This window comes from Solanum stenotomum, chromosome 8 (assembly GCF_019186545.1).
Source record: "Solanum stenotomum isolate F172 chromosome 8, ASM1918654v1, whole genome shotgun sequence".
NCBI lineage: Eukaryota > Viridiplantae > Streptophyta > Magnoliopsida > Solanales > Solanaceae > Solanum > Solanum stenotomum.
The window spans coordinates 59,578,140-59,588,783 of NC_064289.1; the positions used below are offsets into that span (position 1 = coordinate 59,578,140).

Here is a 10,644-nt window from a genome sequence, read left to right on the forward strand (position 1 = left end):
ATTGTTTTTGAGTTAATTAGGGCAGATTGTTTAGGATTTATAGTATTGGAATTGAAAAGAGTGGCGTATGTGGTGGTTTTGGGTGGTGGGGCGGGCTGGACAGCCTCGAAAGGAGGCCGTCCAGTGGTCGTAGCAGCTATGAGAGCTGCGCAGCTGCTGGCTTAAAACCCTAGGTCAGCCGCCCCATACAGTTTCTAGTATTCAAACTGTTCTGTTGTGTGGCACGACCTATCATCTATCAATTCCCCACGAAAATAAAATTGTTCTCCTATACTTAAATTTTCACAACTTCTCACCAATTATTCTAGATAGCCTACACTGTACTCCTCTTTTGTACTTTTTTTTAAAATTATTATTATTAAGTAATAAGAAATGAAAAATAAATAAACAAAAAACATTAAGTAGAAAGGAGGAAATTTAGAAATTGAAAAAGATATATATTTTGTCATATTTATTTATTTATTTTAGATCTTGAAAATTTCAAGTTAGAAGAGTGGGTGAGACTTATGTTTTCTTTGGTGAATTTTGTGGATTCTTTCTCATGTTTAATTATGAAATCATCAATAATTAATCTCATTAATTATTTTCAATGTCTTGTGTCTAACTTGGTCTGAAGTCCTTGCTAGCCTCAGGGATAATATCGATCATTGTATCAGCTCACAACATCATTCTAAATCAAGTGCCAACATGCTTGAGGAGCAGTTGAATTTCCTCCTCCTGAATCTCCATCATCTATCCAAGTTTCTTGTAGAGCAGAAGTTTCCATTAGTGACTCAGTATGAGATTCTTCAGAATGTATGTGGCAACATGAAAGATTTCCATGGTTTGATAGTGAATGGTTGCATTGAGCACGAGATTGTTGAATATGTCTTACCTCAGTTTCAACTCATTTCTGAGAGAGTAGGACGCTTCCTTTGGGATGGTCAGATTGATGAGCTGATGGATGAAGACTCTCAACTCTCCGAGCTAGATCAGAATGATAGAGACTCTCGACTCTTCAAGCTATCACATCCTACTCATGAAGATTATTCCAATTGAGCTGGAGGTTATGAACAAATGTTTTACAAATTTGAAAGCTTCAACGTCAGAAGAAATTGGATGCTTCATTCAGCAGCTCCTGGAAACCTCTCCGGATATTCTTCAAGAATATCTTATTCATCTACAAGAACACATGGTAACTGTTATCACCCCTAGCACTTTAGGGGCTCGAAACATTCATGTCATGAATGAGTTCCTATTAATTGTTCTTTCTGATATGCCCAAGGACTTTATTCATCATGACAAATTATTTGATCTTTTGGCACTTGTTGGAGCACTAATCAAGGAGGTCTCAACTCTTGTTCGCGACTTAGAAGAGAAATTAAGGAATGAAGAGAGTACCAATGAGACAAATCGTGCAACCCTAAAGTTGTTGGAAAATATTGAACTCCTCAAGGAAGATCTCAAACATGTTTATCTGGAAGCCCCGGATTCATCTCAATGTTGCTTCCCCATGAGTGATGGACCTCTCTTCATGCATCTACTACACATACATTTGAATGATTTGCTAGATTCCAATGCTTATTCAATTGCTTCGATAAAGGAAGAAATCGAGTTGGTGAGAGAAGACTTGGAATTCATAAGATCGTTCTTTGTGGGTGTTGAGCAAGGATTGTATAAAGATCTCTGGGCACATGTTCTAGATGTGGCTTATGAGGCAAAAGATGTCATAGATTCAATTATTGTTCGAGATAATGGTCACTTGCATCTTATTTTCTCACTTCCCATTACCATAAATAGGATCAAGCATATCAAAGAGAAGATTCCCAAGAACAGAGGTCTCATCGTTGTGAACTCTCCCAAGAAACCAATTGAGAGCAAGTCATTGACAACTGATAAAATAATTGTAGGTTTTGAGGAGGAGACAAACTTGATACTTAGAAAGCTCACCAGTGGACTGGCAGATCTAGATGTCATTTCAATCACTGGTATGCCTGGTTCAGGTAAAACGACTTTGGCGTACAAAGTATACAATGATAAATCAGTTTCTAGCCATTTCGACCTTCGAGCATGGTGCACGGTCGACCAAGGATGTGACGAGAAGAAGTTGTTGGATAAAATTTTCAATCAAATTAGTGACTCAGATTCAAAATTGAGTGAGAATATTGATGTTGCTGATAAACTACGGAAACAACTGTTTGGAAAGAGGTATCTTATTGTCTTAGATGACGTGTGGGATACTACTACATGGGATTAGTTAACAAGACCTTTTCCTGATGGTATGAAAGGAAGTAGAATTATTTTGACAACTCGAGAAAAGGAAGTGGCTTTTCATGGAAAGCTCTACACTGATCCTCTTAACCTTTGATTGCTAAGATCAGAAGAAAGTTGGGAGTTACTAGAGAAAAGGGCATTTGGAAACGAGAGTTGTCCTAATGAATTATTGGATGTTGGAAAAGAAATAGCCGAAAATTGTAAAGGGCTTCCTTTGGTGGCTGATCTGATTGCTGGAGTCATTGCTGGGAGGGTAAAGAAAAAGAGTGTGTGGCTTGAAGTTTTAAATAATTTGCATTCCTTTATTTTGAAGAATGAAGTGGAAGTGATGAAAGTTATAGAAATAAGTTATGACCACTTACCTGATCACCTGAAGCCATGCTTGCTTCATTTTGCAAGTAACCCGAAGGACTGGGCAACGATAATCTATGAGTTGAAAATTGTTTGGGGTGCTGAAGGATTTATGGAAAAGACAGATATGAAGAGTATGGAAGAAGTGGTGAAGATTTATTTGGATGATTTAATTTCCAGTAGCTTGGTAATTTGTTTCAATGAGATAGGTGAGCACCCGACTTTCCAACTTCATGATCTTGTGCATGACTTTTGTTTGATAAAAGCCAGAGAAGAAAAGTTGTTTGATTTGATAAGTTCAAGTTCTCCATCAGATTTGCTGCCATGTCACATTACCATTCACGATGATGAGGAGCACTTTGGGCTTAATTTTGTGCTGTTCGGTTCAAATAAGAAAAGGCATTCTGGTAAACACTCTATTCTTTGAGGATAAAGGGAGACGGGCTGGACGACAGTGTTTCTGAAACATTTCATCTAAGACACTTGAGGCTTCTTAGAGTGTTGTTCCTGAATCCCTCTTTTATCATGGTGAATGATTCTTTGCTGAATGAAATATGCATGTTGAATCATTTGAGGTACTTATGCATTGGGACAGAAGTTAAATCTCTGCCTTTGTCTGTCTCAAACCTCTGGAATCTAGAAATCATGTGGGTGGATAACGAAGAATCAACTCTGATACTATTACCGAGAATTTGGGATCTTGTAAAGTTGCGAGTGCTCATAACGACTACTTGTTCTTTCTTTGATATGGATGCAGATGAATCAATACTAATAGCAGAGGACACAAAGTTAAAGAACTTGACAGTATTAGTGTAATGACCCTCTTGGTCATTTCTGTGTCTTGCCTTCTGTGTGTCGTTTAGAGCGTTCCTATAGCGACCCCAAGTCATTTATGACTTGCTGGGACTGACAGTTCGGTCACCTGGTCGTTCGTTTGGTCTTGGTGCAAGTTTTTGTGTTTTGGAGCTTATGAACCTTGAACGATCATTTTCGATCAAAAGTTCAAGAAGATGACATCGGAATCCAATTCTGATGATTCCATCAGCTCCTGAAAGACTACGACCTCTCTATTCTCTATCATCCGGGCAAGGCGAATGTGGTAGCGGACGGCTTGAGCCGGAAGGCAGTGAGTATGGGTAGTCTAGCCTTCTTATCTGTTGAGGAGCGACCCTTAGCTTTAGACATTCAGTCCTTAGCTAATAGCATGGTTCGGTTGGATATCTCAGATTCTAGACGCATCTTGGCCTTTATGGGAGTTCAGTCTTCTTTGCTTGATAGGATCCGTGGTTGCCAGTTTGAGGATGATACCTTGGTGGCCCTTAGAGATCGCGTGTTAGCGGGTGATGGTGGTCAGGCTACCTTAGATCCTGATGGAGTGTTGAAATTTGCCGGCCGCATCTGTGTTCCGAGAGTTGGAGATTTGATACAGTTGATACTTTCTGAGGCCCATGAGTCTAGATACTCTATCCATCCAGGCACAGCGAAGATGTATCGCGATTTGAGGCAGCATTACTGGTGGAGTGGCATGAGGAGAGATATTGCTGACTTTGTTTCCCGTTGCTTGTGTTGCCAGCAGGTAAAGGCCGAGCATTTGANGATTAAGAAATACGCTGAAGATATGAGGGGAGGGGACGAGCTTCAGATCCTTGGCCAGAAGAATATCCCATTAGATAAGTAGCATTAAAAGTATATTGTACTTTGCTGGGTGATATTGTATATGATTAAAAAAAATCTGTTAAGTGGTTATGAAACATTTTTGTGGGATTCCTCTGAGTTTCTTTTAACAAAAATTATAATTTTCATAAATACACATATTATTTGTCCATTTGACACGTGTCATTTGTGATTGCAAGTCACACATGAGGTATGTTCGTATATGGGTGACCACGAGACATACTGATGTCAAGTATAGGTTTCAACTTGATCATAACGTCATTTTAAGGTAATCGTTTATATGATGTTGATGCCAAATTGAAGTGACTATCTAAAGTTGATATTTAAACATTTGTACACCAAACTACTATTCCTATCACTGCTTTCTGTACTTTTACTTTATACACTTTTTTGGCAGACAGCTTTTCTTACAATAGTACAGTATTTTGTTACTAGGTATCTCTTATTCTATGCTATGGCCTATGTTGTCTGCCATTGTGCATTCTCTCTATATTTTTTTATTTGCACTCACACACACATTAATTTTCTTGTACAATGCGTATTATCCGTCCGTATTATCGTATGCAAGACGAATTCAGAATTTGATGTGTTTTTATGGCGACCTCGTGTTAATATCAATAATAATTAGATTCACAATTACATATTTACATTCATAGATTACACTGTGGATTTGCCTTTGGTTGTACCTCTTTTGTGTCTAACATGGTCTGAAGTCCCATCTTATGTGCTCAAAGCATGATCGTTTAACCTCAATCTAGGTACTGATTTAAAACAACATTAATACTACTCTGTCACAAATTCAACGAACTTTCATCACAAAAGCTAGGCCGTGAAGTGAAGTGGTTGTAGAGAGCTTATAAGCACTCATGACTTCCTCTACTCGAACATTCGACAAACTTGGGCTAAACTCCCACTCTAAATGAAAATTGTCAACTAAACGACGTATTAATATTATACATGAATAACTTTTTTCTTATTCACCTACCAAACATTGTATTAATTATATACATGAATAACTTTTTTCTTATCCACCTACCAAACGCCGTATAAGTCATACGGACTCTAATACATGGATAAGACTTGTTTTATACAGCTACCAAATGACCATTGTTGCTTCCAATTGCACACACAAGTGTACGCGGTCGCACAAGTAATATAGTGACTCTTAAAAGAACCGGATTATCGAACCCAAAGGACTTGTCAATTAATTATTCTTACCAAATTATATTAATTCTAATTATTTATTTAAGGGTAGGATTTCAAAAGATGAATATATTAACTAAACTAAAAATAAAGTTAAAATAACTAAAAAAGCAATTAACTAAGAAAAGATAAATGTTTACACAATCAATGAATGAATCGATCTAGGATTATAATTTAACTAACAATCATGTTTAGCATCAATTTCATCAACTTATTTGATTATCTAGTTATTGATTCTAAGGGTTAAATGTATGATCATGGTCTCCCGACCTCTAATCACCTACGATAAATAACACTCTAACTACATCGTTGAGCGGGGATATGATGGATTAAGTATCGAGCATTACAATTTCTTCCTGTATAGTGACCAAGCATGGTTTCTAGGTATATCCCTATTCTAGATACAAATTAACCCTAATTATTAAGAGAAAATTATGCTCCTTATATTCCACGTTCTATCCTCTTATTCCTCTCCCGAGTTCAATTCGGACAATATGTTTATTTCAATGGTGATCAAGCATCAAAATAGTAATCACAAGAATATGAGAACAACTAATATGATAAATATATCATGCCGAATCAAAATCACTAAACAATCATCTTGTAAGTGAATTTAATCCAAGAACGAGAAGTTTAACTCCACATAGACATAGAGCAATTACAACCCATCATTCAAAGAAAAGATGTAAAATAAAATAAAAGAGAAGAAAAGAAGAAACCCTTAATCAAAAGTTAATTTCTAACTTCATCCTCCTCCCTTAAAAATTATTTTTATGGACTATTTATAGATGTAGAAAATCCTGAATAAAATAATTAAGTCCAAAACAAATTAGGAACTCAAAACCTAAAAGGAGTTGAACTCCACGTGAATAGTAGCCGACTCCAACACTTCATCGTCTCGCCTTGAATAGTTGTCACGTGGCACATGTTTAATTCCTTCAAAATTCACATTCTGCCGCACTTTGCCCATATATAAAAAATATTATTATTATATTAAAGTTAATTCATTAAGTTGCCTGTTTGATTTCCTTCTTCAATCTTTCATCTTTAATTCTTTTTAGCTCCAAACTTCTTTATTTTTCCACCAATTTAATCCTACAAATAAAATATACTATTAAGCACAATTCATAAAATTCATGCTTAAAAAGGACAAATATAAATAATAAATGTGAGGCAAATAATGATTAAAAATATGTATTTTGGCCTCACATCAATCATTAATTATCTAAGAACCTTTAACTAAGAAATTATAAGAATGTCCAACAAAGAAAATAGTGTCAAATAAAATAAAACGGAGGAAGTGATAAAGTGAGCAAAATATTGAAAGTTTGATTAATTTTCTTATCTTTTTCCTCTGTGTCAGACAAGTGAGGAGGCTCCATTGTAATTGCTTTCTTACTTTTTTGGAATAATACTATGCATCATATTTGGTCAATATGGGTACTGGTACTGGATGAAAAATCAAAAGAAAAAAAGTACCATTTAATCATTTTCAATGCAAGAAATTATGCTGAATAATCTTGAAAATCAGCAATTTTGAATTTTTCACTATATAAATTTTAGTGATTAAAAAGGTGAAAAAGTGTTATTCATATTTCAAAACTTGATAAAAATAAAGTTAAAAGTTCAAGATTATCCAATCGCACTTAATAATGTACTTAAATTTTATTTATATTTCATGTTCTTTTCCCAACTAGGAGTAGTTAGGTTGCATGAACCAATCCAAAAACATAATAACATTTATGATAGAATTTGTAGTAAGAAACTTATTGAATATATACAAATTATTAATTTAGAACTCAGTAATTTTAAAAATTTAGAATTTTGCATCCATAAATTTTAAGGTCTGGCTTCATTTCAATTAGTGTGTTCTATTTTGACATGAGATAGAGTTTAAAATAGTAAAGAGAGTAATTATATGTTGAAGGAAGATGTTCTTTTTGTGAAGCTTGAAACTCTTCAACTAATCCGGAGTTGTTTGAGTTGTACGACGTTGTTGGATTATTGTATTCTGGAGGGCAGGGGCGTATGCAAATGGGGTCACCGGGTTCACGTTAACCCATGCTCCCCTCTCAGATCATATATAATAGTGTCAAAACCAATAAAACGGAGGAAGTGGTATAAAGTGAGCAGAATATTGAAAGTTTGGTTGAATTTTCTTATCCTTTTCCTTTGTGGCAGACAAGTGAGGAGGCCCATTGTAATTGATTCGTGCTTTTGCTTTCTTACTTTTTTGAAATAATACTATGCATCATTTTTTGTCTTAATTATTCCTCTACACTCTCTGTTTATTTCCAGAATAACAAAGCAAGCAGAGGATATATAGTTTCATCAAGTAAAAAGGTTAGTAAACACATCTAATAGTTCGTTTAATATTTGCTACTCTCATCTCTATTGAAGTAAAATTATGGAATTGGGCTAAATACTTACTCTCACCAGCTGTTTACAACAAATTAATAAATGTTGATCTTATCACTTAATCATAGTTAATGTATATTTTCACCTCATTAAATTATTACTTACCCATGATAAGTTGTATTAGTTTGGTAGTAATATCCGGTAAGGGTGAATTCTTACCGAGTGAGAGGGAGGGGGTTGGTGTAATGAACCCAATTCTCAACATAAACTCATAATGATATTCCAATTACGCAATAACAATTCTGGGAAATAACAATCATTAATCAACTAAATTAAACGACAACAAGAACTAGAAAGAGATTAGATGCCAGATACTCAAAAAGGGGACGAGGGAACAAAGACTTTTCATAACAATTTTTATAAACCGTTCCTTCTCATTGGTCGTCCTTTTACCTAGTTGTTAATTGGGCCTGGGTCCCAAATCAACCTTGGTGAAGGCCTTCCAATTTTGTTGCTTCTTTTCGGTCTAATAACTAGTTGTGTGGCATCTGTGTAGTTATTGACCTTGGGCTGAGGCTGGTTCATAACAGTTGGAGAGAGCGGAGTGACTAGAAGCAAATCTTTTAGATTTTTTCTAAGATGACAAAAAATTCCCCTCACGTATGAAAATATATTACTAAAGCTATTAGAGATGTAAAGGTTCGGTACCACTTGGTCTCGTTTATGGATGTTGAAATCCCACTACAGTAATGCTAATAAATCCAAAAATAAGGGGTAGTTAAAGAAAACAAAAAGTGGTCTGAAGAGGGTACGGTATCAGATTTCTAGACAAGAGATTGCACATGATAAACGAGAGATTTGGTTTTGTAGTCCATTATACATGTTAGAAACTAATTGTGCGGATCTAAAATTACTATACTTGCTCTTTATGCGCCATTTGATGTTTGACAAAAACTCAATAAGAATAATTTTTATTTTTATTTATAAATACGAAAACCATTGCAAGATCGAAATCTTTTCGCATGAAAATAGTAAAAAGGAGTAGCCAAAATTTAATGAAATGAACTTGACAAGAAGAAAATGGTTACAAGTTTATTATGCAAAAACTTTCAAAAATTCAGTAGACTACTCACCTTTATTTTCTTCAACTTAAGACCTCCTCTTAATTTCGATTAAAATGTCTGTCCAATGAAAATTATTGATATTCTTATCTTTTCATCTTCTTAATCCTAATAAAGTTTAATGTACTTTTTATTATGCATCAGGTCTTGAGAACTTGAAAGGAAGGGAAGGAAAAGTAGAAACATGGAAAAACGAAAAGATAATGAAGAAGCAAACAACTCATTTGTATGTTATTTGATAAAAGTAAACTGTAAAGTATTGAATTGTAGGTATCATGTGGCTTTAAAAATTTGATATGTGTTATTTTGGCAGGTGTTATTTTCTGCTCTTCACAAGGACATTGCCGATGTTCTGGATTTCCTAGAGAGATTAAAGAATGAGGAAAATCAAAAAGCTCTTGACATGGATCAAGTTGAAAAGCTGAAATCGGAGCTGGCATTTATTTGTACATACGTCCAGCTTTCTTATTCCGATTTGGAGCAGTTTGAAGATGTAATGACTGCCAAAGGACAAGAGGTTGAGAATCTGCCACCATGCTTGAGAAGCAGTTGAATTTCCTCCTCCTGAATCTCCATCATCTATCCAGGTATTTTTCTGAGCAGAAGTTTCCATTAGTGACTCAGTATGAGATTCTTCAGAATGTATGGGGCAACATAAGAGATTTCCATGGGTTGATAGTGATTGGTTGCATTGAGCACGAGATTGTTGAATATGTCTTACCTCAGTTTCAACTCATGGCTGAGAGAGTAGGACACTACCTTTGGGAGGATCATACTGATGTAGACTCTCAACTCTCCGAGCTAGATGAGGATGATCAGAATGATAGAGACTCTCGACTCTTCAAGCTAGCACATCTACTCTTGAATATTGTTCCAACTGAACTGGAGGTTATGCACATATGTTATACAAATTTGAAAGCTTCAACTTCAGCAGAAATTGGACGCTTCATTAAGCAGCTCCTGGAAACCTCTCCGGACCTTCTCAGAGAATATTTGATTCATCTACAAGAGCATATGGTAACTGTTGTTACCCCTAGGACTTCAGGGGCTCGAAACATTCTTAGTAATTGTTCTTTCTGATATGTCCAAGGACTTTATTCATCATGACAAATTATTTGACCTTTTGGCACTTGTTGGAGCACTTATCAAGGAGGTATCAACTCTTGTTCGCAACTTAGAAGAGAAATTAAGAAATAAAGAGAGTATCGACGAGACAAATCGTGCAACCCTAAAGTTGCTGGAATATATTGAACTCCTCAAGGAAGATCTCAAACATGTTTATCTAAAAGTCCCGGAATCATCTGAATGTTGCTTCCCCATGAGTGATGGACCTCTCTTCATGCATCTGCTACAGAGACACTTAGATGATTTGCTGGATTCCAATGCTTATTCAATTGCTTTGATAAAGGAAGAAATTGGGTTGGTGAAAGAAGACTTGGAATTCATAAGATCTTATTCAATGAGTTTACTCGACATTAATTGTTTATCTATGTTATCTCAGTATACACTGAAGTTTATTATGCTGTTTATTTATCCCTGGCAGTTATCAGAATCAGTAAGACAATTAATAAGTTAGGATTATTGTTCTTCTCTTGGAAACTTCTGTGTTTACAACTAACAATCAATTTATCTATTTTATCGCAAACACATTCATATATCCCTTCTCAAAAAAAAAAAAAAAAAA

The 10,644-nt window shown here is 35.4% G+C and overlaps 2 pseudogenes; both read left to right on the forward strand.

Annotated features, from left to right (window-relative positions):
• LOC125873993 (putative late blight resistance protein homolog R1B-17) overlaps positions 1–3,031 on the forward strand; it is a 10,924-nt pseudogene extending 7,893 nt beyond the window's left edge.
• Positions 1–10,644, forward strand: part of LOC125874050 (putative late blight resistance protein homolog R1A-3) — a 99,975-nt pseudogene that overhangs the window by 85,022 nt on the left and 4,309 nt on the right.